The sequence below is a fragment of the Hemiscyllium ocellatum genome, chromosome 8 (genome assembly GCF_020745735.1).
Source record: "Hemiscyllium ocellatum isolate sHemOce1 chromosome 8, sHemOce1.pat.X.cur, whole genome shotgun sequence".
Lineage (NCBI taxonomy): Eukaryota > Metazoa > Chordata > Chondrichthyes > Orectolobiformes > Hemiscylliidae > Hemiscyllium > Hemiscyllium ocellatum.
The window spans coordinates 111,707,917-111,734,525 of record NC_083408.1 but is presented as its reverse complement, the minus strand read 5'-3'; the positions used below and the strand labels follow the sequence as shown (position 1 = coordinate 111,734,525).

General features: G+C 45.2%; 1 protein-coding gene across 3 annotated transcripts in view; it reads left to right on the top strand.

Moving 5' to 3' along the window:
• ccdc88c (coiled-coil domain containing 88C) overlaps window positions 1-26,609 on the top strand; it is a 253,769-nt gene that overhangs the window by 53,261 nt on the left and 173,899 nt on the right. The window lies entirely within an intron of this gene.

Sequence of the window (26,609 nt, the reverse complement as noted above, 5' to 3'; positions counted from 1 at the left end):
ACGTGTGTCAGAATGTATGACTCACCTCATTATCTGTCAGCTCAGGCTCCCTGATTGGAGCTGTTAATCTGGTTCAGTCAGGGGACTTGTATTCTATGATATCCAACTTGTTGACCTTGTTACAATCAGTATAGAGATGAAAGGAGGAAGATCTTAAAGTAATCTTTTTCACACAGAGGGTGGTACATGTATGGAATGAGCTGCCAGAGGAAGTGGTGGAGGCTGGTACGATTACAACATTTTAAAAGGCATCTGGATGAGTGTATGAATAGGAAGGGTTTGGAGGGATAAGGACCAAATGCTGGCCAATGGGACTCGGTAAGTCTAGGATACCTGGTCGGCGCAGACAAGTTGGACTGAAGGGTATGATTTCGGGCTGCGTAACTCTGATCCGGAAAGGATTGGGCAATAAATGCTGGTGATTGTTAGAAGAAAGATTGCCATAAAAACCCAAATGATTTACTACAACAATAGCTTGCTTTTATATGGCATCCTTAGTAGGTAAAATGAGTCACAATGGTGCTAAGTGCTTTACAATGCTAATTAAAGTCTCTTTGGGAGTGGAAGCTTAATCTTATGGTTTCGGGGGGGAGAAAACTCCAAAATAGCCAGAAATGAGCCACTCTTTATTTTGAAGGAAGTGGGGGCTGGGTAATAAATGCCAAACTATCCCAGAATGATTTAAATGAAGATCATTGTGCATATTATGGGCTGCATGCCATCCTAATGGTTTCTGAATCAAAGTGGACGGAACTTTGCCCCAGGGTTGAAACAGGCGGGAAACAAGACTGGGCTTGCAACTTTGAGATTGTACTACGGTGGGGGGATGTATGAAGCAGTCATGTTCACGTTGGCTTGAGGGGAAAGGACAAAGAAAATGTGAATATCTTTACTGTTGAGTGATTTTCTGATTTTAAGTGGCTCCTGAATCAGCTCCAGGGGTTATGTCTCCACCTGTTCATCCTTGCGTTCTGTGGTTTAGACCAGGGTGTTCCTGCAGCAGGGCTGAGATGAGGAGTTATGCACTTTCTGACATTAATTCGAGGTACAGAATTGTAAATGTCAGTTAGACATTTACAAGTGCAGATTATTGTTGTAGAAAGTTAGTTGGGTTTTTATGGTGATTGCTAAAATTCATTAATGACGTGTATGGCCAGTATGTATTACTTATCCCTAATTGCCCACTGAGAAGAAGCGCTCCTTTTTGGGAGCTATTGATTAACTTACTACAGTGTTTCAGAGGGCAGTTGAGACTCCACTATCATTGCAATGGCTCTAGAATTGGTCTGATTGTCGTGTTGCCCATCTTTCCCAGGGTGGTTCCAGAGATGTTCTCCTCTGGAATCCCAGATAGTATTGATGAGCACACTTGGCAATTATACTGCAGTCTCCAATCAACCAAAGGAAAAAATACTTTGAGCTCAAGCTCACTTTCAGCTTATAGAATCAAAAATGTTTTTTGCCTAATTTCTTAATGAATGCGACAATGACCAAGGTTGCTTTGAGAGTACTTTCCAAAAGGACAAGGGCAGCAAACGCTTGGGAACACCAGCTTGTCACTTTCAAAGGAGAAAATAGAACATAGAACATAGAAAAATACAGCGCAGTACAGGCCCTTCGGCCCTCGATGTTGCGCTGACCAAATCCTACCTAACCTACACTAGCCCAATAACTTCCATATGCCTATCCAATGCCTGCTTAAATGACCATAAAGAGGGAGAGTTCACCACTGCTACTGGCAGGGCATTCCATGAACTCTCAACCCGCTGCGTAAAGAATCTACCCCTAACATCTGTCCTATACCTACCACCCCTTAATTTAAAGCTATGTCCGAATATTAGTATAACTACAGCATAGAGGCTGTTTGACCCTGATCCCAGCCGCCTGAAGAGCATCCCACCCAGACCCATCCTCCTTCCCTATCCCTGGAGTCCTGTGTTTCCTGTAGCTGGTCAATCCACCTAACCTGCAAGTTTTTGGACTGTGGGAGGAACCCAGAGGAAAGCCAGGCAGACAAGGGGAGAAGATGCAAACTCCACACAGCCATTTGCCTGAGGATAGTTAATATGCTAATACAGAGTACATATTGGCCAGAACTCTGGAGAGAACTTTGTTTTTTGATCTTGAAAATTATGCCACTGGATTTTTCATGTCCATCTGAGAGTGCAACCAGGGTTCCTGTTGAGGATGGAACCTGTGATAATACTGCACTGTCAGCCTCCATCATGGTTATTGTTGGGAAGAGCTGGTCGAGACTCTATTTTGGTAATTCAAATAGATTTATGTAACTGGAAACAATTACTTCACATTTTTCATGAAAACCTATGAAATGATATCTCAGGTGATTTACGTTTTCAAAAAATACAGCCTGTCTATAATATAAAAACGAAGAATTGCAGATACTGGAGATTTGAAATGAAAAGAAAGTACTGTGGGCAGCACGGTGGCACAGTGGTTAGCACTGCTGCCTCACAGCACCAGAGACCCGGGTTCAATTCCCGCCTCAAGTGACTGACTGTGTGGAGTTTGCACATTCTCCCAGTGTCTGCGTGGGTTTCCTCCGGGTACTCCGGTTTCCTCCCACAGTCACAAAGATGTGCAGGTCAGGTGAATTGGACATGCTAAATTGCCCATTAGTGTTAGATAAGGGGTAAATGTAGGGGAATGGATGGGTTGCACTTTGGCAGGTCGGTGTGGACTGGTTGGGCCGAAGGGCCTGTTTCCACACTGTAAGTAATCTAATCTAATCTACTGGTGAAACCGGCAATATTTGTGGAAAGAGAAATCAAATTCATGTTTTGAGCCCAATATGTTTCCTATTAATAATGAGGGATGTAGTTAGAGTTAACAATAACTGCCTTTTCCCTAGTTTCGGGCATAAGCCCTTCATCAGGAATGTTGGATTGAAAGCCATTCCTGATGAAGGGCTTATGCCCGAAACGTCGAATTTCCTGTTCCTTGGATGCTGTCTGACCTGCTGCGCTTTTCCAGCAACACATTTTCAGATGTGGGTATAGTTACAATATTTAAAAGGCATTTGGGTAAGTACATGAACAGGAAATGTTTGGAGGGATATGGGCCAGGAGCAGGCCGGTGGGACTAATTTAGTTTGGGATTATGTCTGGTATGGACTGGTCTATATCCATCCTGTATCGCTATGACTTTATTCAGGCTTTTGATATTACTGTTTTTATTTCAGTTTGTGTCTTATGGGACACTGAGAAGATGAGAGATCCTTTTGAAGCCTTTCTGAACAGACATTGATCAGTAAACTCTGCTTTTCCTGCCTCTGTAGGCCGATCTGTAATCTATTTTAAATACAATGTGCCCATTGTGTTCTTGATGGTCCTCTGCTGTGACTTGAAAGGAGTTACACTGCTAGTACATGGTTAAAATTCCTAATTTACACTGAACCACATGAGAGATTTACGTTAGCTTGTTTTAATTCATTGCTGTCAAGTGCAGCACATATTTTCCAGAGGACAATAAAGAGTCAATTATCATTGTTATGGGTCTGGGGTCACATGTTGGCCAGACCACGTAAGAGCAGATTTCCTTTGTCAAAGGACACCTTTTTTTTAAAATAACAATCGATGCATGGTCACCATTAGATTAGATTTATTTTTCACTTTTCACTGAATTCGAATTGCACCAGCTGCCAGTGATGCAGAGTCCAGTGATATTACCATTACACCTCTACTGCCTCATTTGGACTGATGAGCACTGGGGTAGACGTGAGGGAGCATTTTCAATACAGTAGGTGGAGTGGTCAAACCCGCTGATGGGTAAGGCACTGCGATTGAAGGAGTACAGAAATCTCGGGTGTTTGAAAGGCTGGAGGAAGTTGCAGGTCCTTTCACCTCCAGGATGGAAATGATAAACTGTTGGGTTTTGCTTTAACAGCAATCAGCACTGGTTACCCAGCACCAAAAGCTGTTGGGGAACATGGGTTTCCCATGAGTTACGATCACTTTCGCCCTCAGCATCTGTGGGCATCCATCCATTACAAAGGGTGAATTGATTTTTTAAAAAATTAACAGGAACTAGCTGGTAGGTGGGGATAATATAAAAGAGAGACATCACTGTAGCAGACAGAAACAGGAGCTGACTACATCAGTCATTATCCCTGAGGAGCTCAGTGTGCAGCTCTGTACGGTGCAGGTTATCATTTGTGCAAGTAATTCATTATCACTCTGAAACCAAAAAGTTTCATAGCCTGGGGCTTTGGTGGGGGGAGAAGGGACCTCCGAAACTCAAGAAAAACCTCTGAACAGAGCAAGTGATGTGCTCCGAAAATAAATGAACTTGACCTACATATTTCCCAATGTGTCTCCTTGGATGATGCAGCAGCAGACCATTGTCTTTCACTGATTAATTAATGAGGACTAATGACGTGTGGAGAGGATTTTCCAAGCGTCCGTTCACAGTTGTGACAAAGGTTCCTGCATTTTGGAGCAGATTTCATGGCTGGAGGCAGTTAACCACCCTGTCAGTTAACCCATTTCACCGCCACTCCCTCACCACCAGACGCCTGGAGGAAGAACGCCTCATCTTCCACCTCGGAACACTTCAACCCCAGGGCATCAATGTGGACTTCAACAGTTTCCTCATTTTCTCCTTCCCCCCCACCTCACCCTAGTTCCAAACTTCCAGCTCAGCACTGTCCCCATGACTTGTCCGGACTTACCTTACCTGCCTAGCTCCTTTTCCACCTATCCACTCCACCCTCTCCTCCCTGACCTATCACCTTCATCCCCTCCCCCACTCACCTATTGTAGTCTATGCTACTTTCTCCCCACCCCCACCTTCTCCAGTTTATCTCTCCACCCTTCAGGCTCTCTGCCTTTATTCCAGATGAGGGGCTTTTGCCCGAAACATCGATTTTACTGCTGCTCGGATGCTGCCTGAACTGCTGTGCTCTTCCAGCACCACTGATCCAGAACCATTTGTCTTACCTGTCCAGCCAATGCTACCGGAACATTTTTAGCAAACACTTCTGGGGTTGACGCAGACTTGCAGCAGGCTAAGAGGTTTCAGGTTGTAAACAGAGATGGGACCTGGGGGAGCAGGGAGTGTCCTGTTTCTCCCCCCACTCCCCCCGCCCCCTCTCCCAACAAGGGAGCCTAAGGGGGCACCTCTTCCAAGGGTACTGACTTCATTACAGCTCCTTTCCCTAATTACCCCAACCCTGATTTGTGCTGTGAGATTTCTACTTTCCTTTATTCTGATCCCTTCATTTCCCCAGACCCTAACCACCCACCATTGGCGGGTTATGCCTTCAGCTCCCTGAAACTCTGAAATCCTCTCCCTGAGAGTCTGTACCTATTAACCTCCCTCTCTTCCTTTGTAAATGCTCTTTGATCAAGCAATTAACCATCAGCCTTCACACTCTTCATTGATTCATTCATGGGATGTGGGTGTTGCTGGTTGGATCAGAATTTGGTGTCCATCCCTGATTTTCCAGAGGGCAAGGTCAGTCACCCACATTGCTGTAGGCCAGACCAGGTCGGGATGACAGATTTCCTTCTCTAAAGGACATTGGTGAACCAAACTCTGCATTTCAGATATCTATTGGACTTAAATTCCAATCTGCCGTGACAGGATTTGAACTCTAATCCCCAGGATATTAATACGGGTATCTGGATTGATAGTTTCATGATAATACCACTCAGTTATCACCTCTATCATACCTCCTCATCTGGGTTACTGTCAAATTGTGCTTTATGTTAATGGGTTAGTTAATGAATGAATGTTATATGAATAAAAATGTTTGTTGTAAAATTGGCTTTTGCTCTCGCAGAATAGCGCACTGAGTGACTGCTTGATGCAAGTTAACCACCGGGAATATTTCAAGCTCACCTGTAGCAGCAGTAGCATCTGCTCCATGTTCCAGGGGTTACACACCCACTAGCTATGGGTATTTGATAGAAACTGTTGAATAGTTCAGGGATGAAAGGGCGAAGCAGAGAAGCCAGTTTTTTTTTGAAGTAAAAGATCTGAAGTTGCGACTCACAGTTGGGAGACAAAGTCCTGAATTATTGATGCAGTGTATAATGGCACAAGCTTCTTTTATAACTCTCTAAATCTTGATTCATGTTACAAAACAAACAGAGCACTAAATGAGGTGGCAGGAGGGACTTGCTTGCTATAATTTTTACATAAACCTGTCAGACAGCCTCAAATCGGCCTGGTACCTGTTCTTGTTGGATTTGCTCCAGCACCTCATTGTTACTGAAAGAAATGTTCTCTTTATTCCCCAGATTTTCTTTCTGTAGCGACTACCACCACCTTCTCAAGGGCAGTGGGGCGGCACGGTGGCTCAGTGGTTAGCACTGCTATCTCACAGCACCACAGACCCAGGTTCAATTCCAGCCTCGGGCGACTGACTGTGTGGAGTTCGCACATTCTCCCCGTGTCTGCGTGGGTTTGCTCTGGGTGCTCCAGTTCCTCCCACAGTCCAAAGATGTGCGGGTCAGGTGAATTGGCCATGCTAAATTGCCCGTAGTGTTAGTTAAGGGGTAAACGTAGGGGTATGGGTAGGTTGCACTTCGGTGGGTCGGTGTGGACTTGTTGGGCCGAAGGGCCTGTTTCCACACTGTAAGTAATCTAATCTAATCTAATTGAAAACAAAAGCCCAAGGGATCCATTCTGCCCATCGATTCTATGTCCGCTCCTTGCAGACAACTCTAATTAGTTCAGGTTAATTTTTCCCAATTGCTAATCACAGTTTCCTTTTGGAAATTGTTTTAATGTCTTCACTTCCATCATCACTGCAGGCCAGTGAAGTTTCTCTTCAGTTTGAAGACAATTCTCACTTTCAAGTTTCTGCAATTCAGCCAGACCCTCACCAGAGGACCCTTTTGTAGTCACAACTGTACTATCCTCACTGGTCAGATTTATGAAACATTCTCAGAGCTTGTTGCTGAAGTAAAGCAGACTTTGACAAAGGGCCTTTGAGTGTTTGTCCTCACTGAGAACTGCATCGTCTTTATGTACAAACATTTTGGTGGGCAACTTGACTGCATTGGGTAAAAAATGAGGTCTGCAGATGCTGGAGATCACAGTTGAAAATGTGTTGCTGGTTAAAGCACAGCAGGTCAGGCAGCATCCAAGGAATAGGAATAGGAAATTCGACGTTTCGGGCATAAGCCCTTCATCAGGATGAAGGGCTTATGCCCGAAACGTCGAATTTCCTATTCCTTGGATGCTGCCTGACCTGCTGTGCTTTAACCAGCAACACATTTTCAACTTGACTGCATTCACAAGATGTTCTTTTACAGTTGGGTAGGGATTTCTTGCTGACCAATCATAGTGAGATTTTTTTTTTCCCTTCCTCTCTAATAGAGCTCCCTGAGGTCAGTCACTTGTTGTGTCAGCTAAGATCAGATCACAGCTACCAATCACCCCGAACATGAACAATATCCACAGTTGTGTTATCAAACAGAGTTTTCATGATATGACATTTCCCATGTTAGCTTCCATTCGAAGGTCAGAAGTAGAGGGGTTTTCCCAATGTTCAGCACTATTTGTGACTCCACTACTGAAATGGTCGGTTTCTGAATGCAGCAAGACTTGGACGACAATTGCGATTTGGGTTGATGGGTAACAGTACCTGACACTAGTGTAGTGAGAATGACCATTTCCAGCAGGAGATAGTTTAACCATCGCCAGCTGCCATTCAAGGACGTCACTGTGCCGGAATTCCACACTACCAACATCTTGAAGATTAACATTGAGGCAGTTCAGTTTCTGGTCAATCATGCAATTTCATCTTAAAGGAGGGATCCAGCTACATTAGAGACCATTCAAAAATGGCTTCTTGACTGATCTCTGGGATGGGGGCAGTGGTTATCTTTGGAGGAAAGGTTTGATAGGCTTGTCCTGTAACCATTGTAGTTCAGAACAATAAGAGGTGATCTTATTGATAAGATTCTGAGGACTTGACAGGATGCATGCAGAGAGAGATAAACATAGGGTGCTGGAGAAGCTCAGTAGGCCTGGCAGTATTTATGGAGTGAGAAACAGTTGGCATTTCGAGTCTGATATGATTCTTATTGAGATCCTGGCCACGTAGAGGTGGTTTTTTTTTCCTCTCCTTTTGGGGTTCATTTTGATGCATAATGTTATCTTCAGTAACGTGCCAGATATTGCTCTTCCTTTTCCCTTGAGTTTGGCAGTCACTAACATCCTGCTATCTGGGGAGAATGACCCTCCATTCCCTTCCCATTTAAACTGCAAATATAAGCAGAGTGATGTAACTAGATTACATCAGTGCAGGATATTAATGTGAGAATGTGAACTTTGCACTTGGTGAGTAGTGACTGCGCAGCGGAAATCTTAATCTCGACCTTCCCCCTCATGGGGCCTTTAAGCTGGGGCAATTTATTCAGTTTTAGTGTGGAGCCCTTTTTTTTAAAAGAAATTGCAACTAAACCACAAACTTGCATTTACACGGTGGCTTTCACACCCCAAGAATGTTTTGAAGCACTTTGCAGTCAATGAGATAGACTGACATAATGTGTGAAACATGACAGGAAATATTGTTGTGTGGGGGCTATTACTGAGTACAATGAGCATTGCGATTGGATCAACTGATCCTGGTGAAGGCCATGACATCAGTGATCCTGCCCTTTGTTCTTTGAAATTCTGCCTTGATGTCTTTGGCATCCACCGGAGATAGCAGATGAGGCCTTGGTTCAATATTGCAGTTGAAAGACATTTGAACATCAGAGGTAGGAACAGATGTAGGCCATTCAGCCCTCAAGCCTATGATGGCAGTTCCACAAGATCATTCCTGATGAAGCGCTTTTGCCCATAATGTTGACTCTCCTTCTCCTCAGATGCTGCCTAACCTGCCGTACTTTTCCAGTGCATCACTCTCGACTCTAATCTCCAGCATCTGCAGGCCTCACTTTCTCCACAAGATCACTTTAACCCAGCCTCTGCTCTGTCATGCCAGCTCAGCATAGCCACCATCTCCCTCATCTACTCCCATCCAACCCGACTCCTCTTCCAGTGAGGTCAGGCAGCATCAAAGGAGCAGGAGAATCGACGTGAAGGGCTGAAGAAGGGCTTATGCCCTTCACGTCGATTCTCCTGCTCCTTTGATGCTGCCTGACCTGCTGCGCTTTTTCAGCAACACATTTTTAAACTCTGATCTCCAGCATCTGCAGTCCTCACTTTCTCCTCTTCCAGTGATCCAACCTCCTCAATTCTCTGGGTCTGGGAAAAGAACTTCTGTTATTTTTCAGTTTTAAATGAATATTCCCAACACAGCAGTCCTTCAACACTGCACTGAGGGCCTGAGTCTCAGTTTACATTGCATTTCAGTGTGACCAGCTTCAGATTGAATGAACGGTTGGCAGCATTGTAGGGAATAAAGGTATAAGCAGCACCCTATCTCCCTGCTCCCCTCTACCTCATCAGCTTTTAGAGACTCTGGGTGAGGGGTTAGAGAGTGGAGGAGACTGGCTGTTGGTGGGGGAAGAGTGCTGTCTATATGTAAATATGTTTGCAACATGGTAGCTGGAGTTAATATCCTGGGAGTCCTGTGTTGAAGGAAAAGGAATTTTATCCTCCATGCAACTTGATATCAGGCCAGAATCTTTTGTTTCTGTCTGTACTGTACATGCGGAACAAAGGGATTAATGATGGTCTGTCCTGCCTGACGGCAGACAGTGAGATATCTGTGAAGGGTTGGTTGTCCAGCTGTCTCAGTGCAGTTCAACTCTTGTGTTTTACCCGGTTGCCCAGCACTGCTTTACGTTTCTCTATATTTTAAATCAATACTGTCCTCTTGGATACTAACTGGGTGACATTGTGCCATGGTTGGGTCACAGAATCCATTCCAACAGAGTGTGCTGTTCTGGACTAGTGTGGATTTCTGTTTGTTGATTTGTTTGGACGTGGAGACACACTAGGAAGGCCAGTGTGGTGTAATCACGAGAGTGGCCAGCTAAATGCATCAGCCTTACAACTCTAGATACCTAAATGGATGGGTCTGACATTGAAAATCAGGGACTTTTTGTGATATATTTCAATTTGGATTGTGGTGGGCTCCAAATCGGTGTGGGGGCAGAGTGGGATCTATCTCCTCGGTATCCATGTGCTGAACTGGATACCAGATTAGCAACCTGCGTTTTTGAGACAGATTGACCGAGGTGAGTTTTGAGAACTAGAACGTGATGGGTTTGATTCCAGCCTCTGGTGACTATCTGTGTGGAGTTTGCATGTTCCTCTAATGGGTTTCCTCCAGTTTCCCCACCCCCCACTAACCCAACCTCCACTCCCGGCACCTTCCCCTGCAACCGCAAGAAATGCAAAACTTGCGCCCACACCTCCTACCTTACTTCTCTCCAAGGCCCCAAGGGATCCTTCCATATCCGCCACAAATTCACACGCACCTCCACACACATCATTTATTGCATCCGCTGCACCCAATGTGGCCTCCTCTATATTGGGGAGACAGGCCGCATACTTGCGGAACGCTTCAGAGAACACCTCTGGGACACCCGGACCAACCAACCCAACCACCCAGTGGCTCAACACTTTAACTCCCCCTCCCACTCCACCAAGGACGTGCAGGTCCTTGGACTCCTCCATCGGCAGAACATAACACGACGGTTGGAGGAAGAACGCCTCATCTTCTGCCTGGGAACCCTCCAACCACAAGAGATGAACTCCGATTTCTCCAGTTTCCTCAATTCCCCTCCCCCACCTTGTCTCAGTCGATTCCCTTGAACTCAGCACCGCCCTCCTAACCTGCAATCCTCTTCCTGACCTCTCCGCCCCCACCCCACTCCGGCCTATCACCCTCACCTTGACCTCCTTCCACCTACCACACCTCCATCGCCCCTCCCCCAAGTCCCTCCTCCCTACCTTTTATCTTAGCCTGCTGGACATACTTTCCTCATTCCTGATGAAAGGCTTATGCCCGAAACGTCGAATTTCCTGTTCCTTGGATGCTACCTGACTTCTGCGCTTTTCCAGCAGCACATTTTCAGCTTCCTCCAGTTTCCACCCACAGTCCAAAGATCTGCAGGTTAGCTGGATTGGCTAAATATAAAGTAGGAGGACCACTCTGCTTTCAATCTGTTTCGAGGTTAGCAGCGTTCCTGAATCTTTAGCTGTGGAGTGAAGGACCTGTTCCAGGAGTTGAAGTAAATACTGTATACAGGCTGCAATGCTGAGGGGGTTTCTTGGGAGTGAACATTTTAGCTGACCAACGTCTGACCCCAGAAGGGAGTCTCTAATGTAGGCAGACTGACATTGTGTGACATTAGTGATAGTGCATGTAGATGCTTGAGGATATTCGAAGCCATTATATTGTGTGTTTTGTAGAGTGGAAATTAACATTATTAACTTCAGCCCATGAATACTTTAAAGTGTAATTACCTTCTGTTTTGGGAGTTTGTTCCAGTAATGGCCCATTTTAAATTGGATTACAGAATGTATTCCCTATGGTGTGTTGCACCTAGTTCTGTTTAATTAGGTTATCTCCCTTAGGTCTTCTCAAAGTTCAATTATAATCGAATAAACATCAGATTAAACTGTGTATTAAGGTTCTCTTAGTTTCACAAAACATTAGCATTGCATTCTGCTTTCTCTTCCTTGTTTCTTTGAATGCATAAATCTGTTCTATTTATAATCCTGACTTTGAGGAATTTCCTTCTCAAAATTTCAGTGTGTTCAATTGTTGAAGTGTCCAGAAACTGTGCACAGTTTTCTGTTGTCAAGAGTGTGTTAATAATCAAAGCATTAAATGATCTATTTGAAAATCTTTGATCTTCAGCATTTACCAGTGCCCTATAGTAATGTACGTTTGAGTTTTGAACACTTTGTGGTCTTGGTTGAAATCCGTGCTGGAACCATTCAAGGATCTGTTGTCTGTCTTTTCTCCTGTGCCAATTGTGGTTTACAAATAAACAGCATCTCCATTGGGCAGTAATGGAGCTGTGATGTGTGTGTGTGTGTGTGTGTGTGTGTGTGTGTGTGTGTGTGTGTCCCATTCCTAGTTGTCCTTGAGAAGGCAGCCGTTTTGAACCGCTGCAGTCGATGTGCTGCCACAATGCCCTGAGGGAGGGAATGCTGGGATTTTGACTCGGCGACACTGAAGGAATGGTGATCTATTTCCAATCGCCCCTCCCCCTAGTCCCTCCTCCCTACCTTTTATCTTAGCCTGCTTGGCTCTCTCTCTCCTATTCCTGATGAAGGGCTTATGCTCGAAACGTCGAATTCTCTATTCCTGAGATGCTGCCTAACCTGCTGTGCTTTGACCAGCAACACATTTGCAGCTGTGATCTCCAGCATCTGCAGACCTCATTTTTTACTCGATCTATTTCCAAGTCAGGATGGGGAGCGGCTTGGATGGGAACATGCAGGTGGTGGTGCTGCCCTTGGATGTGGCTGTGCTTTTGGAAGGTGCTATCTAAGGAACTTTAAATTTCTGCAGTGCATTTTGTAGATAATAGATACTGCCATGGAGGAAGAGGGTGTTTTGGGATGTCATCAACTGGTTGATGTCGAGCTTCTTGAGTGTTGTTGGAGCTGCACCCATCCATACGAGTGGGGAGTATTCCATCACACTCCTGACTTGTGCTCTGTAAATGGCAGGGTTACTAACATCTGACCTGCTCCTGTCGCCATTTGAGTCCAGTGAGTTTCTGGGCAATGGTAACCCCCCCACCGATGTTGACTGGGGGATTCAGTGATTGGTAAACCCATTGAATGTCCAAGGCAGTGGTCCTTGAAAGAAACTGACTTGTGGAATAAAGTTTCAATCTTAAACTGTAGACCCATTTCTAGTGCATCCTTGAAAATGTTTATCCACTTCTACTTGATGACCAAGGAGGTTGAAAGATTATTGGGGATATGAAGGAAGGTAGAGTTGAGGTTAACATCAGGTCAGCCATGGTCTTATTGAATGGGGTAGCAGACCTGAAGGGCTGAGTGGCCTACTCCTGTTCACTCTGACAGCCTTTCCTGCATTTCAGGCTTAGGAATTGCCTCCTTGCATTGTTCCTTTCTCTCAGTCTCTCTCAGCAGAAAACATGCGAAAAAAATTACCTGGCCAATAAAATTGATTAAAACGATTGGCTGAGTCAGTCAGATTTATGAAGTATCTTTCAGCATCACAAGAAAAGTTTCCTCTGGCTGTGTTTTGATTGTCCTTCTGACTATCTCTCAGGATCTTATTAAGCGTTTCTGTCAAGCCCTTTGAAAAGATTTTCCTGTGTTAACTCCTTGGCATAAAGCCAAGGTGACCACGCCATGTGCTCTAGTAATAGTTACGTTTTAAATACTCTAACATTATGCTAATAAAATAAGCTGAACCCTTCTAAGATATTTTTGCAGGAGAGTGGGCAATGTTTAATGTCTAGTCTTGCCACCCTGAATCTGTCCAAATCCGTGGAGTTGGTGGTGGTGGTAAGGGATCTAGAGGCTTCATTAATCCCATCTGCATATCCCTCAGCAAACCTCTTTCAAAATACCTGGAAATGCACACAGTTATTGGATCTGTTTTATTGATCGAAGGCCAGCAATGGTGCTGCAGGTAGTTCTTTGTCAGAGCTGTTTATAATGGATGAGTAGCTCTGCCAAGACACAGACCTTGTTAATGCACACAGGATTTAAGAGATGGAAATGAAAGGACATCAGTCAAACCACTGCCGTCCAGTCAGAGGAACGTCTCCTCACTATAAATGGACCGTCCAAACGCAACACCCAGAATCCCAGATTGTTCTCCTGAGTCTCCCTGATCAGGAAAACCCTGGAAAAAGTTTTACGTCAGTTGAATCCTAGTCAGAGTAGGCGGGGGGAGACGTAACTACAGTGGTGATGTCCTGTGCTCACCATCTGTGATGGATAGGCTGAAAACTCTCTCTCTTTGCAAAGAAAATGATTTGATACAAAACAGGAAAAGCTTAAAGTCCAGTCTCTTCTGGCATTGTGATATTCTGTTTATAAAAATTTGATACCGATTGTTCCACTATAACACGCGTTTCGTTAATGCGAATTCTCTGTAAAGCAATGGACGCACTTTCTAAAGAGCAAACTTTTATAACATGTGTTTGCTGCAACGCGATTATGTCACCAACACTTTAAGCGCTATTTCTGAAAGGTGTTTTTTCTCTAACACTGGGTCACACAAGAACGCAGCCATCACATTATCACAGAACTACCTGTAGAACTTGAAGCAGGAGGCTGTTCAGCATTTTGTGTCTGCTCCAGTCTGAATGAGATCACAGCTGATTTGCCTTCGTTCCATCTTCCCATAATATCGCCATATTCTTCAAATCCCGTCATATATAAATAGACATCCGCACCTGTTTTGAACATATTTGACAACTGGGCATCTGTACTTCGCTTGGGTTAAAAAATGTCAAAGATTGACAGCCCTGTCTGTAAAGAAACTCTTTGCCATCTCAGACCCTGTGACTGGAGAGTTCTCGAACTCGCACACTGGGAGAAACCTCCTCCCAGTATCTGTACTGTTCATGCCCCTAACCATGTTTTACCTTTTCACTCTGATCACATCTCATTCTACAATACCCCAAAGAACAGATGCTTTGTCTCCAGGATTTCTCATCATGGGACGTTTTACAAATTTCAGGAATCTCTGTAATAAATGTTTGGTTCACTCCCTTTATAAATAAATCCCTCCTTCGATAAGGAATTCAAGGCTGGAAGCAATATTCCAGGTGTGGCCTCACAAAGGCCCTATATAATCACAATAAGATTTCCTTCAGTCTTGCATTGCAATCTCTTTGTAACAAATGTTAACGTATCATTTGTCGGTTTAATTGCTTCATAAAGCTGTATGGCTTGTGTAGTAATGTATGCCAGAGGTAATTTCTTCTGAGGGCGAATTTATCTGATACTTACCATCTAAACAACGTCACAAAAGAGTTTGCAAACATTTGTCTTTTGTTGAACAAAATGTTTTAGTTCGTAATCTGTACTTTTTCTGTCTGGGCCTGTGTATGTTTTAGGCCCCTCAGAATGAGAAGGATCTTTGCTCATGGCAAGATCTTGTGCGAGGTGTCTTGGGGAAGCCGATGTGCTGCAGTTACCATAGGGTTCTGATTGGCCTCTGTGACCTTTGTACTGTGTAAGGACCCTGGCGCATCCTTGTGGTGATGTCACAGAGCTCCCCAGTGCAGGGTTACAGTGGCCTCGTGTTATCATCGTGAGCATATTATTCCAGAGAGCCTGTAAACGGGCTGGGAACCTGCATTTAAATCACGTATGGAGTCAGATATTACGAGGGGGCATAGCTTTAAATTAAGGGGTGGTAGGTATAGGACAGATGTTAGGAGTAGATTCTTTACTCAGCGAGTCGTGAGTTCATTGAATGCCCTGCCAGTAACAGTGGTGGACTCTCCCTCTTTATGGGCATTTAAACGGGCATTGGATAGGCATATGGAGGAAAGTGGACTAGTGTAGGTTAGGTGGGCTTGGATCGGTGCAACATCGAGGGCCGAAGGGCCTGTACTGCGCTGTATTTTTCTTATGTTCTATGTTCACACCGTGGCAGGCGGTGGAGTGCAAAATCAATTTTAAAAAAACAAGTCTGGAATTAGGAGCCCACAAAACCGTTTTAGTTTAGAAGATTAAGGGGAGACTTAATAGAAATTTACAAGATAATACATGGCCTGGAAAGGGTGGACGAGGATAGGTGAGGAGACTAGGACCCGTGTTCGCATCCTTAAAATTAGAGGGGGTCAATTCAGAACAGAAATGCGAAGACATTTCTTCAGCCAGAGAGTGGTGGACCTGTGGAATTCATTGCCGCAGAGTGCAGTGGAGGCCAGGACGCTAAATGTCTTCAAGGCAGAGATTGATAGATTCTTGATGTCTCGAGGAATTAAGGGCTACGGGGAGAATGCGGGTAAGTGGAGTTGAAATGCCCATCAGCCATGATTGAATGGTGGAGTGGACTCGATGGGCCGAATGGCCTTACTTCCACTCCTATGTCCTATGGTCTTATGGTTCCTAACTGTTAGGGGAAAAAGTTCATCTGGCCCACTGATTCCCTTTGGGGAAGGAAACTGCCATCCTTAACCTGGGCTGGCTACATGTGACTCCAGACCCACAGCAATGTGGGTGACTCTGCTGTGCTCTGTGGATAATAACTGCTGACCTGGTCAGTGAGGCCCACATCTGATGAATGCTTTGTTTTTAGCCATTCAGTGTGAGTAGTGTTAAAGGATGACATATTCTCTCTGGAAGAGGACTGTAATGGTCTGGGGTTAGAGTCTTGTGAACACATGGACATGAACACCCAAAGAAAATAGACTTAATGTAACTGTTAAGATTTGAACCCGGTGTATATGTGAGTACCAGGAACAGCAGTGTTGAGTATTAATGTGTCATAAATGCTGTTACTTTATAGTCTAAGCTTGGAGACAGTCCTTGACTTTGTGCAGATTGGTCAAGGGAACTGCAATCTGCCAAGTCAGTGTGGCATCAAACCCATTCCCCTCTGAAGGTTTTTTGTTTTTTAAAAAAAAAATCAGTTCCTAATGTGGGACTTGAGCCCATGTATTTTAGCTCAGGCAGGGACACTTCACTGCATCACAAGATTTCCTGTGCATGTGAAAACCTTTTTGAGAAATTGGTAAGGCATCACATTACTGTGTCTCTGAGTCAAGAATAAATCCGTGTAGTTTGTGAAGATCTGTCTATGTATAATGTGTGAGCTATATAGTCTTGCTATACTCCTTCTAAGTTTACAATATTCAGAACAGGATGGTTAATCCGTCACCATCTAGAATTCCTACAGTGTGGGCGCAGGACATTTGGCCCATCGAGTCTACACTGACCCTTGAAAGAGCTTTCCTTTTTCAGTCACCATTACTTCTCCTGGGATGTTAGGAGTCCAGGAGTTCCTGTCTTTCCACCAGCCCACTCCCCGAACCTTGATAGGAGGGAGCTTGGGGGTTTCGGACCTATTTGCAATCGCTTGACTGAGCCCAATTGTCTTGACCAAACTGGTCAATAATTAATTAATCTGCTGTATTTAGACTCTCTCTCTCAAATTTGCTTCCCTTTTTTCTGTTCCATTCCTTGGTTCGGCACCACCTCGTATTTTCTTTATCAATAGAAGGATGTACTTAAAAACTGGAGTCATTTTTCACCTAAAGTCTCTGCTCCCTGAATCACAACCTGCAAAAATCCCAGTGCAAAATTCTTTCTCATGATCAAATCCTTCCACAGCCTCACCCCTCCCTATCCATTAAAACTCCCTGACCCTAACCTCTAAGACTTTCATTCCTCCCCACTTCAGCTTCTTAAGTTTTCCAGTTTCTTCCTCCCCCTCCCAACCTTGGCAGTTGTATTCTTATTTGGCTGGATGGCAGGTTTTTAATGCAGAGTGACACCGACAACATGGGTTCAATTCCCACACCGGCTAATGTCACCCATGAAAGATTCCCCTGCTCAACCACTCCCCATTATCTGAGGTGTGGTGACCCTCGGGTTAAACAGTCACCAATTGTCTCTCTCTAATAAGATTAGTTTGGCACTAGTCCTGATATTTGCTCATGTGACCCTGTGTGAAATCTTGTCTGATTAAGTTGTTTGGGTGCTTCACTACATTTAAAGATGCTATATCAAGACAAATTTAGTGTTCTTGGAATGATTTGGCATTGCTGAGACTTGCAAACATGTTGAATAAACCTATTCAAGTTCCTCTCTCACACGCAGATGTTTATTCTTGAAAACTAAATGTAAATGAAAAAGTTTATGGAGCCATCTTTAGCGCATGTCTATTTTTCCAAAGATTAAAATCTTTCTGGATAAAATGTCCACCTTGTTGGCCCAGTGTTGTTTTTATAATAAGCCACGTACTTGTAGTAATAGGTGCAGAGTAGCGCTGTGGTCTTGAAAGTGTTAAATTAATTCAGCCGGTAAATTAATGAGTGTAACCTCTGACCCTGTTGGCTCTCTACAGAAGTGCTCTGATTCCCAGAGGTGTCCAGTTTCCAATAAACTATTCACCAGGATTTTGTTCAAAACGCCATTCTTCTATGCTGCTTATAAGTGGAATTGTACTGAGTTTGAGTGTTGTTTGATTCTGAAAGTCACTGATGTATGCTGTAAGGCATAATAATGTTACAGCACAATCTTTCATCAAGCAGATGCAGCTTAATACCCAGCAACAAAACATTCTTTTATCTTTCCATCGTTTTCGAAGCTTGGGGCTGGAGATTCTGTCTTCTGTAAGCTGGGGCCTTAGAGTGAAATTGTGGACCCTGGTGTTTCTCCTGGAATCACAGTACAGAAGACACCCTTCAGCCCATTTGGTGTATACTCTGCACCACCTACAGCAGTCCCACTCTCTCGCACTGGGCTCATCGCCTTGAATATTATGACACTTCTAGTGCTCAGTTTAAAAGTTGAGGTTTCCCACCTCAACTACTCCCTGGCAGTGCATTCCAGACCCCCCTCCCTCCCCTCCCCCAGCAAAAGCTTTTGCTCTAAGCCCTCTAAACCTCCTGCTTTTCACTTCATGCCTCTTGGTCTTGATCCTTTTAATTGAAGAGTACAGCTTCTTTCTATTCACCTCCCCGCACCCGGTCCGTGCCCCTCATAATCTTATACATGTACATCAGGTGTCACCTGTCCCCACCTTCTCGCCCTGAGCTGATCTAGCCCCCTCTGTGGCTAAAGCACTCCATCCCAGGTAACATCATTGATGAGTGTCCTTTTATATCGCCTTCAGTTTAATCACATCCTTCCCTTACCACACCCTTCTAAATGTCTGTCGAGTGACTTCACTATGCAGAAGCACAGGAAGGCCATTCAGCCCCTCAAGCTTACCCTGCCGTCCTAGATCATGGCTGATTTTTAAAAAATTCACTTGTTGGATGTACACATCGTTGGCTGGGAATTTATTGCTCGTCCCTAGTTGCCCCTCGAGAAGGTGGGGGTGAGCTGCCTTCTTGAACTGCTGCAGTCACTGTGTTGTAGGTAGACCCACAATGCCCTTAGGGAGGGAATTCCAGGATTCTGACCCAGTGACACTGAAGTGATCATCTAATTCAGCCATATTTCCAAACTCTCCCTTTTGCATTGGTGTCATTACAAACTAGAAGTCTACTGAAAGGCTTATGCCCAAAACATCAATTCCCCTGCTCCTCTGCTGCCTGACCTGCTGTGTATTTCCAGCACCACAATCTCGACTCTGATCTCTAGCATCTGCAGCCCTCACTTTCTCTTAAATGAATTACAAAAGCTCCTATAGGTATGTAAAAGTGAAACGTTTGGCTAAGACACATCAGAATTGGGGCAGTTTATGGGGGGGGGGGGGGGGCGGGGGGGTGGAAATTGGCAGAGGAGCTAAATAATTACTTTGCCTGTTTTGACTGCAGAAGATACAAGAAGGCTCCCAGAATTAAAAACCCAAATGGCTAGGGAGAACAAATTGAAGGAAATTGGTATCAGTAAGAAGGTTGTATTGGAGAAATTAATGGAGTTGATAAATCCTTAGAACCCGACAGCCGAAGCCATACAGTCTTGAAGGAAGTATCAATGAAGATAGTCAATAGATCGGTGACCTGTTTTAAAGGGCATAGACCAAGTCGATACAGATAGGATATTTTGCCTGGTTAGGCTGTCTAGAACCTGGGGAAAGCAACTGAATAATAAAGGGGGTTCTATTTAGGTTTGAGATGAGAGAAGATTTTGTTTACTGAGAGAATCTTTGGGATTCTTTAGCCCACAGGGAAACTCCAGCTTTGAGTCTACCTAAAATAGAGATTGGTAAATTTTTAAGCTTCAGCGTAAAGGCTTATGGGCACAGTGTTGCAAAAGGTATTGAAGTGTTTGATTATCCATGATTCTATTCTGTGGTGGAGCATACTTGATGATTAGATTACTTACAGTGTGGAAACAGGCCCTTCGGCCCAACAAGTCCACACTGACCCGCCGAAGCGCAACCTACCCATACCCCTACATTTACCCCTACCTAACACTACGGACAATTTAGCATGGCCAATTCACCTGATTCCGCACATCTTTGGACTGTGGAAGGAAACCGGAGCACCTGGAGGAAACCCACACAGACACTGGGAGAACGTGCAAACTCCACACAGACAGTCGCCTGAGTCGGGAATTGAACCCGGGTCTCTGGCGCTGTGAGGCAGCAGTGCTAACCACTTTGCTACTGTGCCGCCCACTAGTCTCCTGTTCCTGTGAATCTCTGCAACAAACCTATGGCTGAGCTTTTACTGATCTTTTGGGGTTAGAGAATTGCAAAGACTGACCACCTTCTAAGTCAAGAAGCCATGTAGAATAGAATAGTGCAACGAAGAAGGCCATTCAGCCCCTTGTATCTATATCTGTTCTTTCCAATCTATCCTAACCCCAACCTCCAACTTGTTTTTTTTCCTGTTCAATGTTGCTCAGACTAGCTGGCCAATTTCTGCTTGTTCCCTTCCATAAGAGAAGAGAGTACATCCCAAATTGTAACCAGACTTCATGGGAAAGGTTTCTCTTGTTGCCTCTGGTTCTTTTGCCAATTAATTTAAATCTGGGTTATCTGATTAGTTGCTCAGAAGAAGATTATTGTGATTTTTATTACATGTCAGAATGTTTCAAATGAACAGATTTGTAGTATTGATATTCATAATAAATAAAGAAAACCCTACAAATTTGAGACTTCTATCACCGAGAAGGACAAGGGTAGCAGATACCTGGGAACACAACCATGTTCCTCTCCAAGCCACTCACCAACCTGAGTTGGAAATACATCGGCGTTCCTCAGTGTCACTGGGTCAGAATCCTGGCATTCCCTCCTTAAGGACATTGTGGGTCAACCCACAGGACATGGACAGCAGTGGGTCAAGAAGGCAGCTCACCACCACCACCTTCTCAAGGGTTTGGCAATACTTTTTTTACTGATTTAAAGACTAAGTCTGTTTCTGACATGAATTGATACTTTACTTTTAAAAATGAGCACCCAGCTTATCACTTTGTGTTATAGTGAACATGTTACCAAACATTTATATTTTCTTGCATTCCCATTACTTTTGAGAAAGTGAGGACTGCAGATGCCGGAGATCAGAGTCGAGAGTGTGGTGCTGGAAATCCCTTTGCCAATGCTGCATCTGTTCTCAGGATGACCAATTCCACCATAGAAAATCCCAGATGGCCTCCTTCTTCAAGGATCGCAATTTCCCCTCCCACGTGGTTGATGCCCTCCAGTGCATCTTCTCCACTTCCCACACCTCTGCTCTTGAACCCTACCCCTCCCAACGCAACAATATAGAATCCCCCGGTCCTCACCTTCCACCCCACCAACCTCCATATACATTGCATCATCCTCTTCCACCTCCTCCACCTACAAACAGACCCCACTGCTAGGGATATATTTCCCTCCCCACCCCTATCAACTTTCCGGAGAGACCATTCCCTCTGAGACTCCCTTGTCAGATTCACTTCCCCCCGCCAGCCCTCGGCCCACTCCTGGCACCTTCCCCTCCAATGCAGGAAGTGCAAATCCTGTGCCCACACCCCTCCCTTCACTTCTGTCCAGAGCCCCAAAGAATCCTTCCACATCCAACAGAAATGTTACCTGTGCCTCCACCAGTGTCATCTACTGTAACCATTACACCTGACGTGGTTTCCTCCACATTGGGGAGACCGGATGCTAGCATGCGGATCGCTTCAGAGAACATCTCTGGGATCTCTGCACCAACCAACCCCACCGCCCCACGGCTGAACACTTCAACTCCCCATCCCACTCCACCAAGGGCATGCAGGTCCTGGGCCACCTCCTTCACCAAACCCTAACCATCCGATGATGCCTGGATGAAGGACACCTTGGGACCCTGCAACCACGTGGGATTGATGTGGATTTCACCAGTTTCCTCATTTCCCCTGCCCCCACTCTATCGCAGTCCCAAGCCTCCAGCTTGGCACCGCCCTCTTGCCTTGACTTGTCCATCATCTTTCCCATCCATCCATTCCACCCTCCTCTCTGACCTATCACCTTCTCCCCCACTTTCATCTACCTATCGCATTCTCAGCTAGCTTCTCTCCCAGTCCCAAGCCCTGTCCCATTTACCTCTCAGCACTCAAGAAGTAGCCAAGAGGATGGCCATGTGTCTGCCAACAGGTGGATTCTATCTGGGATCAGAAAGTTCCCAAAGCTCTGCCCCATTCCCAATATCCTCAACTGTGCTCCAGACCCACCAGCAATGTGATTGACTCTCAACCACAATCTGGGATGGGCAATAAATGCAGGCCTTGCCAGAATCATCCTTGTCCTGTGAAAGAATTCGGGAGTGGCTGATGGAGTCAACTTAGATAAATGTGATGTGCTGCATTTTGGGAAAGCAAATCAGAGCAGGACTTATACACTTAATGGTAAGGTCCTGGGGAGTGTTGCTGAACAAAGAGACCTTGGAGTGCAAGTTTATAGCTCCTTGAAAGTGGAGTCACAGGTAGATAGGATAGTGAAGATGGCGTTTGGTACGCTTTCCTTTATTGGTCAGAGTATTGAGTACAGGAGTTGGGAGGTCCTGTTGCGACTGTATGAGATGTTGGTTCAGCTACTTTTGGGATATCATATGCAATTTTGGTCTCCTTCCTAATGGAAAGATGTTGTGAAACTTGAAAGAGTTCAGAAAAGATTTACAAGGATGTTGCCAGGTTTGGAGGATTTGAGCTACAGGGAGAGGCTGAGTAAGGCTGTTTTCCCTGGAGTGTCAGAGGCTGAGGGGTGACCTTATAGAGGTTTATAAAATCATGAGGGGCATGGATAGGATAAATAGACAAAGTCTTTTCCCTGGGGTGGGGGGAGTCCACAACTAGAGGACAAAGGTTTAGGGTGAGAGGGGAAAGATATAAAAGAGACCTAAGGGCAATGTTTTCACACAGAGGATGGTTAGTGTATGGAATGAGCTGCCAGAGGAAGTGGTGGAGGCTGGTACAATTGCAATATTTTAAAAGGCATTTGGATGGGTATATGACTAGGAAGGGTTTGGAGGGATATGGGCTGGGTGCTGGCAGGCGGGACGAGGTTCGTTTAGGATGTCTGGTTCGCATGGACGAGTTGGGCATCTCTATGACTCTAAATCATCATCACCACCCAAAAGGGAGCCATGTTTGGAGATCTGAGCTGTAGTACATGTCTACTGATCATGCTCTTTCCCCAGGATTGGGATGAAGATCCGCGTTTGTCTCTCTCCCGCTTGCTGTGAAGCGGACTGTGAATGTTAATGCTGCTCTGTACACTCAGGGGTTTGCTGATGTAATTCTCTCTCTTAATTTTGGTCAGATGTAGAAACTGTACCCACAGTGAGTTCCAAAAGTATGAGTGTGTGATTGTTTGCTGGAATTCTGAGATATATTTACAGAAGGTGCTGGAAACTGTCAGCAAGTCAGACAGCATTTGTTGAGAGAGGAGCCGTTCAGGTTTCAGGTCAATGATCTTTCAGCAGGAGGTCATCAACCATATCTCCTGATATGGTTCAAGGGTCAAATCATGTCTGATAACACTCCAAAGCAACTTTCGAAAATATTGCTCCGTTGACGGGGGCAGTGAAACAACACAGGCTATCGTATAAAGCATGAGTCTACAAAGCTGTCGAAGTAAGTATCCCACCCCCCACCTGTCTGTCTGTCGAGGCTAGTGTTCCAATTAGCAATGCTGAGCTCTCACATGCCAGAATTTTAAAGATAGGTAATGACTCGCAATGAGTCCCATGTCCATAGAATCCTGACAGTGTGGAAGTATGCCATTAAGCCCATTGAGTCCATACCAGCCCTCTGCAGAGCATTCCTCCCAGGTCCATTTCGTCCTGCATTTCTCACAGCCTGCCTGCACATCTCTGGACACAATGGGACAATTTATGATGGTCAGTCCACCCTAGCCTGTAGGAAGAAACCAGAGCACCCGGAGGAAACCCACGCAGACACTGGGAGAATGTGCACAGTCCACACACGACCGTCTCCTGTCTTCAGCCATCAGCCTGTGTGATTGGCTATTCAATGTTCGCCCTGGCAACGTAGTGCCTATTCAAGCCAAGCCAACTGCATTTATAAACTGCAAAACCTTCTCTCTCTCTGCCTGTCTTCACTGCTTCCTCCTTTTTAAGATGTTCCTTTTTTTAAAAAAAAACACACAAAACCTCTTGAATAAATATTTGTTCCCCTAGTCCCATTACCTTCTCCTTTGCTTCGCTCTTAATTGATGCTCCTGTGGGAACATTTCACGATGCTAGGCTGCTGCGTAAATGAAAGTTTTGTTGCTTGACTGTTGTTGGAATAGTTTTCCCCCTACACTTTCGATTTTTTTTTGTACCCAGCAAATGAGAGTGTTCAAAGAACTCAGGAGTGCTTTTTTCTTCAGTTTTTCTGAACCAGAAGTTAATTTTCAGAACTGTTACGACGATGGAAAATCCATCCCACCTGAGTCTGGCCCAATGCACTGGAGCCCTGTACTCCTTCAACCGTTGGTGTGGAAATGGGACCCCTGCCCCAGTCACTTGAGAGGAGGTTCCACCTCAAAAGTGCCGGCCCACCTGGTCAATCTGCTCCCTCATCTCTGATGTATCCCTGTCCTCTGAAACCAGTGGGATATGGCAGGCTGGAGGCTGCGAGGGTGAGAGAAATTAAAAATTAATGTGAAAGTAAGAAGCCTCCCATTGGCAATGGAGGTTTGGAATTTATTCTCCTCGAGCGGGTCTTGAGTCTGTGAATTCAATCTCGCAGAAGTCAGAGTCATGGTGTATTTTCCTGGGACTGAATTAGATGTTTGATTGATGAGATTATGACGGCGGGCAGGAACTATGTTCGTGAAAGATGAAAATTTTAAAGTTATTCAAAAGCATCATGGGATATGGGAAAGAAAGCAGGAACCGGGTCATTGAGATGGAGGAACAGCCATGATTGTATTGGATGGCATGGTGGCTCAGTGGTTAGCACTGCTGCTTCACAGCACCAGGGATCTGGGTTCGAATCCAGCCTCGGGGGACTGTCTGTGTTGAGTTTGTATATTCCCCCTGTGTCTTTGTGGGTTGCCTCCCACAGTCCAAGGATGTACAGGTTAGGTGAATTGCCCATAGCAACCAGTACTACTAACTAGATTAGTTGCATTGGTCAGGTGAAATGTAGTGTGATAGGGGAATAGGTCTGGGTGGGTTACTCTTCAGAGGGTTAGCGTGGACTTGTTGGGCAAATGGCCTGTTTCCATAATGTAGGGATTCCATGGTTCTGTAAATGGCAGAGCAGGCTCGAAGGGCCAAATGGCCTATTCCTGCGTCTGGTTTCTCTGAATGTGGAGTTGTGGCCATGACCCTGCCTGCCCTGCTGGTATTGACTGGTGGAGGAGGGTTCGGGGGCTGAGTAAAAGCAAATTACTGCGGATGCTGGAATCTGAAACCAAAAGAGAAAATGCTGGAAAATCTCAGCAGGTCGGGCAAGGAGAGAAAAGAGCTGACGTTTCGAATCTAACTGACCCTTTGTCAAAACTTTTCTCCTAGCAGATGCTACCAGACCTGCTGAGATTTTCCAGCATTTTCTCTTTTGGTTTCGGGGGCTGAGTGGCTGATTGCTCCTTGTTTGTTTGTATGTATGTATGTGAGTGGAGCTAATTCGTCAGCTCTTTGAGTGTTTGCACATATGGACCTAGCAGTTGACTGTGTTGTGCAGTCTCACGATTTCCTCGTCACAGTGCAGCATAGGGGCATGTCTTCAGAGTAACGAGGGACCAATCCTAGAGGCTCTCAGGTTTCTGTTTGTTTACCTGCTTGGTTCAGGAGTCGAGTTACAGCATTGCAATGTTGAAGTGAGCTGAAACGAGTCTGGACTCGTACCCTCACTGTCTGTGACTCCGTCTCATCTTGGATAAGACCTCCATGACTGGGGAAGCACTCAGTACCATGTCCAAAAACATGCAATGCCGACCGTTCCCAAACAAATTCAAACCCAGCGTTCGGTCCTTGAAATATCCAGTGTTTGCTAAGACTGTCTGCTGCTCCCGTGCCTGCCTGCTTTCCTCACTCCGGCTGGAGGACAACACTAAGCATGTGAAAAGTCAATGTTGACTCAACTCCCTGTATGTTAAAGCTCTGGGTCACACACCCTCGTACTCAGCAGTTTGTCCCACATTCCTGCTGTTTCCCAGCTCCTTCCTCTAGATTTCCAGTGCTCTGTGAACCCAATGACCTGCTGGAAGAGGAGCGCTCTGTCCTTGAGTCAATCTGAGGGTTGGGGAGAACAGCTGGGATCGATGTGGCAGTGGGAGGGTGCGAGAGGCTTCCTGGCAAACACACCGAATGCCACAGTGTATATCACCGTGCTCCTGGGTCAAGAGATTGTGGGTTTGAGTCGCACCCATGTCAGAGACCTGGAGGCCAAAGTCTGGGTGAGTGCCCCCTCCCATGCCAGTAACTGAGATAAAGCTACACAGTTGGTGGTGCCACCTTTCAGAGGTGCAGTTAAACTCAAAGCACTGTCTATCCCCATTAACTATATATATTTAAAAATTCCTGGCATCATTCAAACACACAGCAAACATCTCGCTGATGTCCTGACCAATATTTACCTCTGAGCCAAAAGCTGGTAAGCTGATGATATGGTTCCTGGGATTTACATGTGTC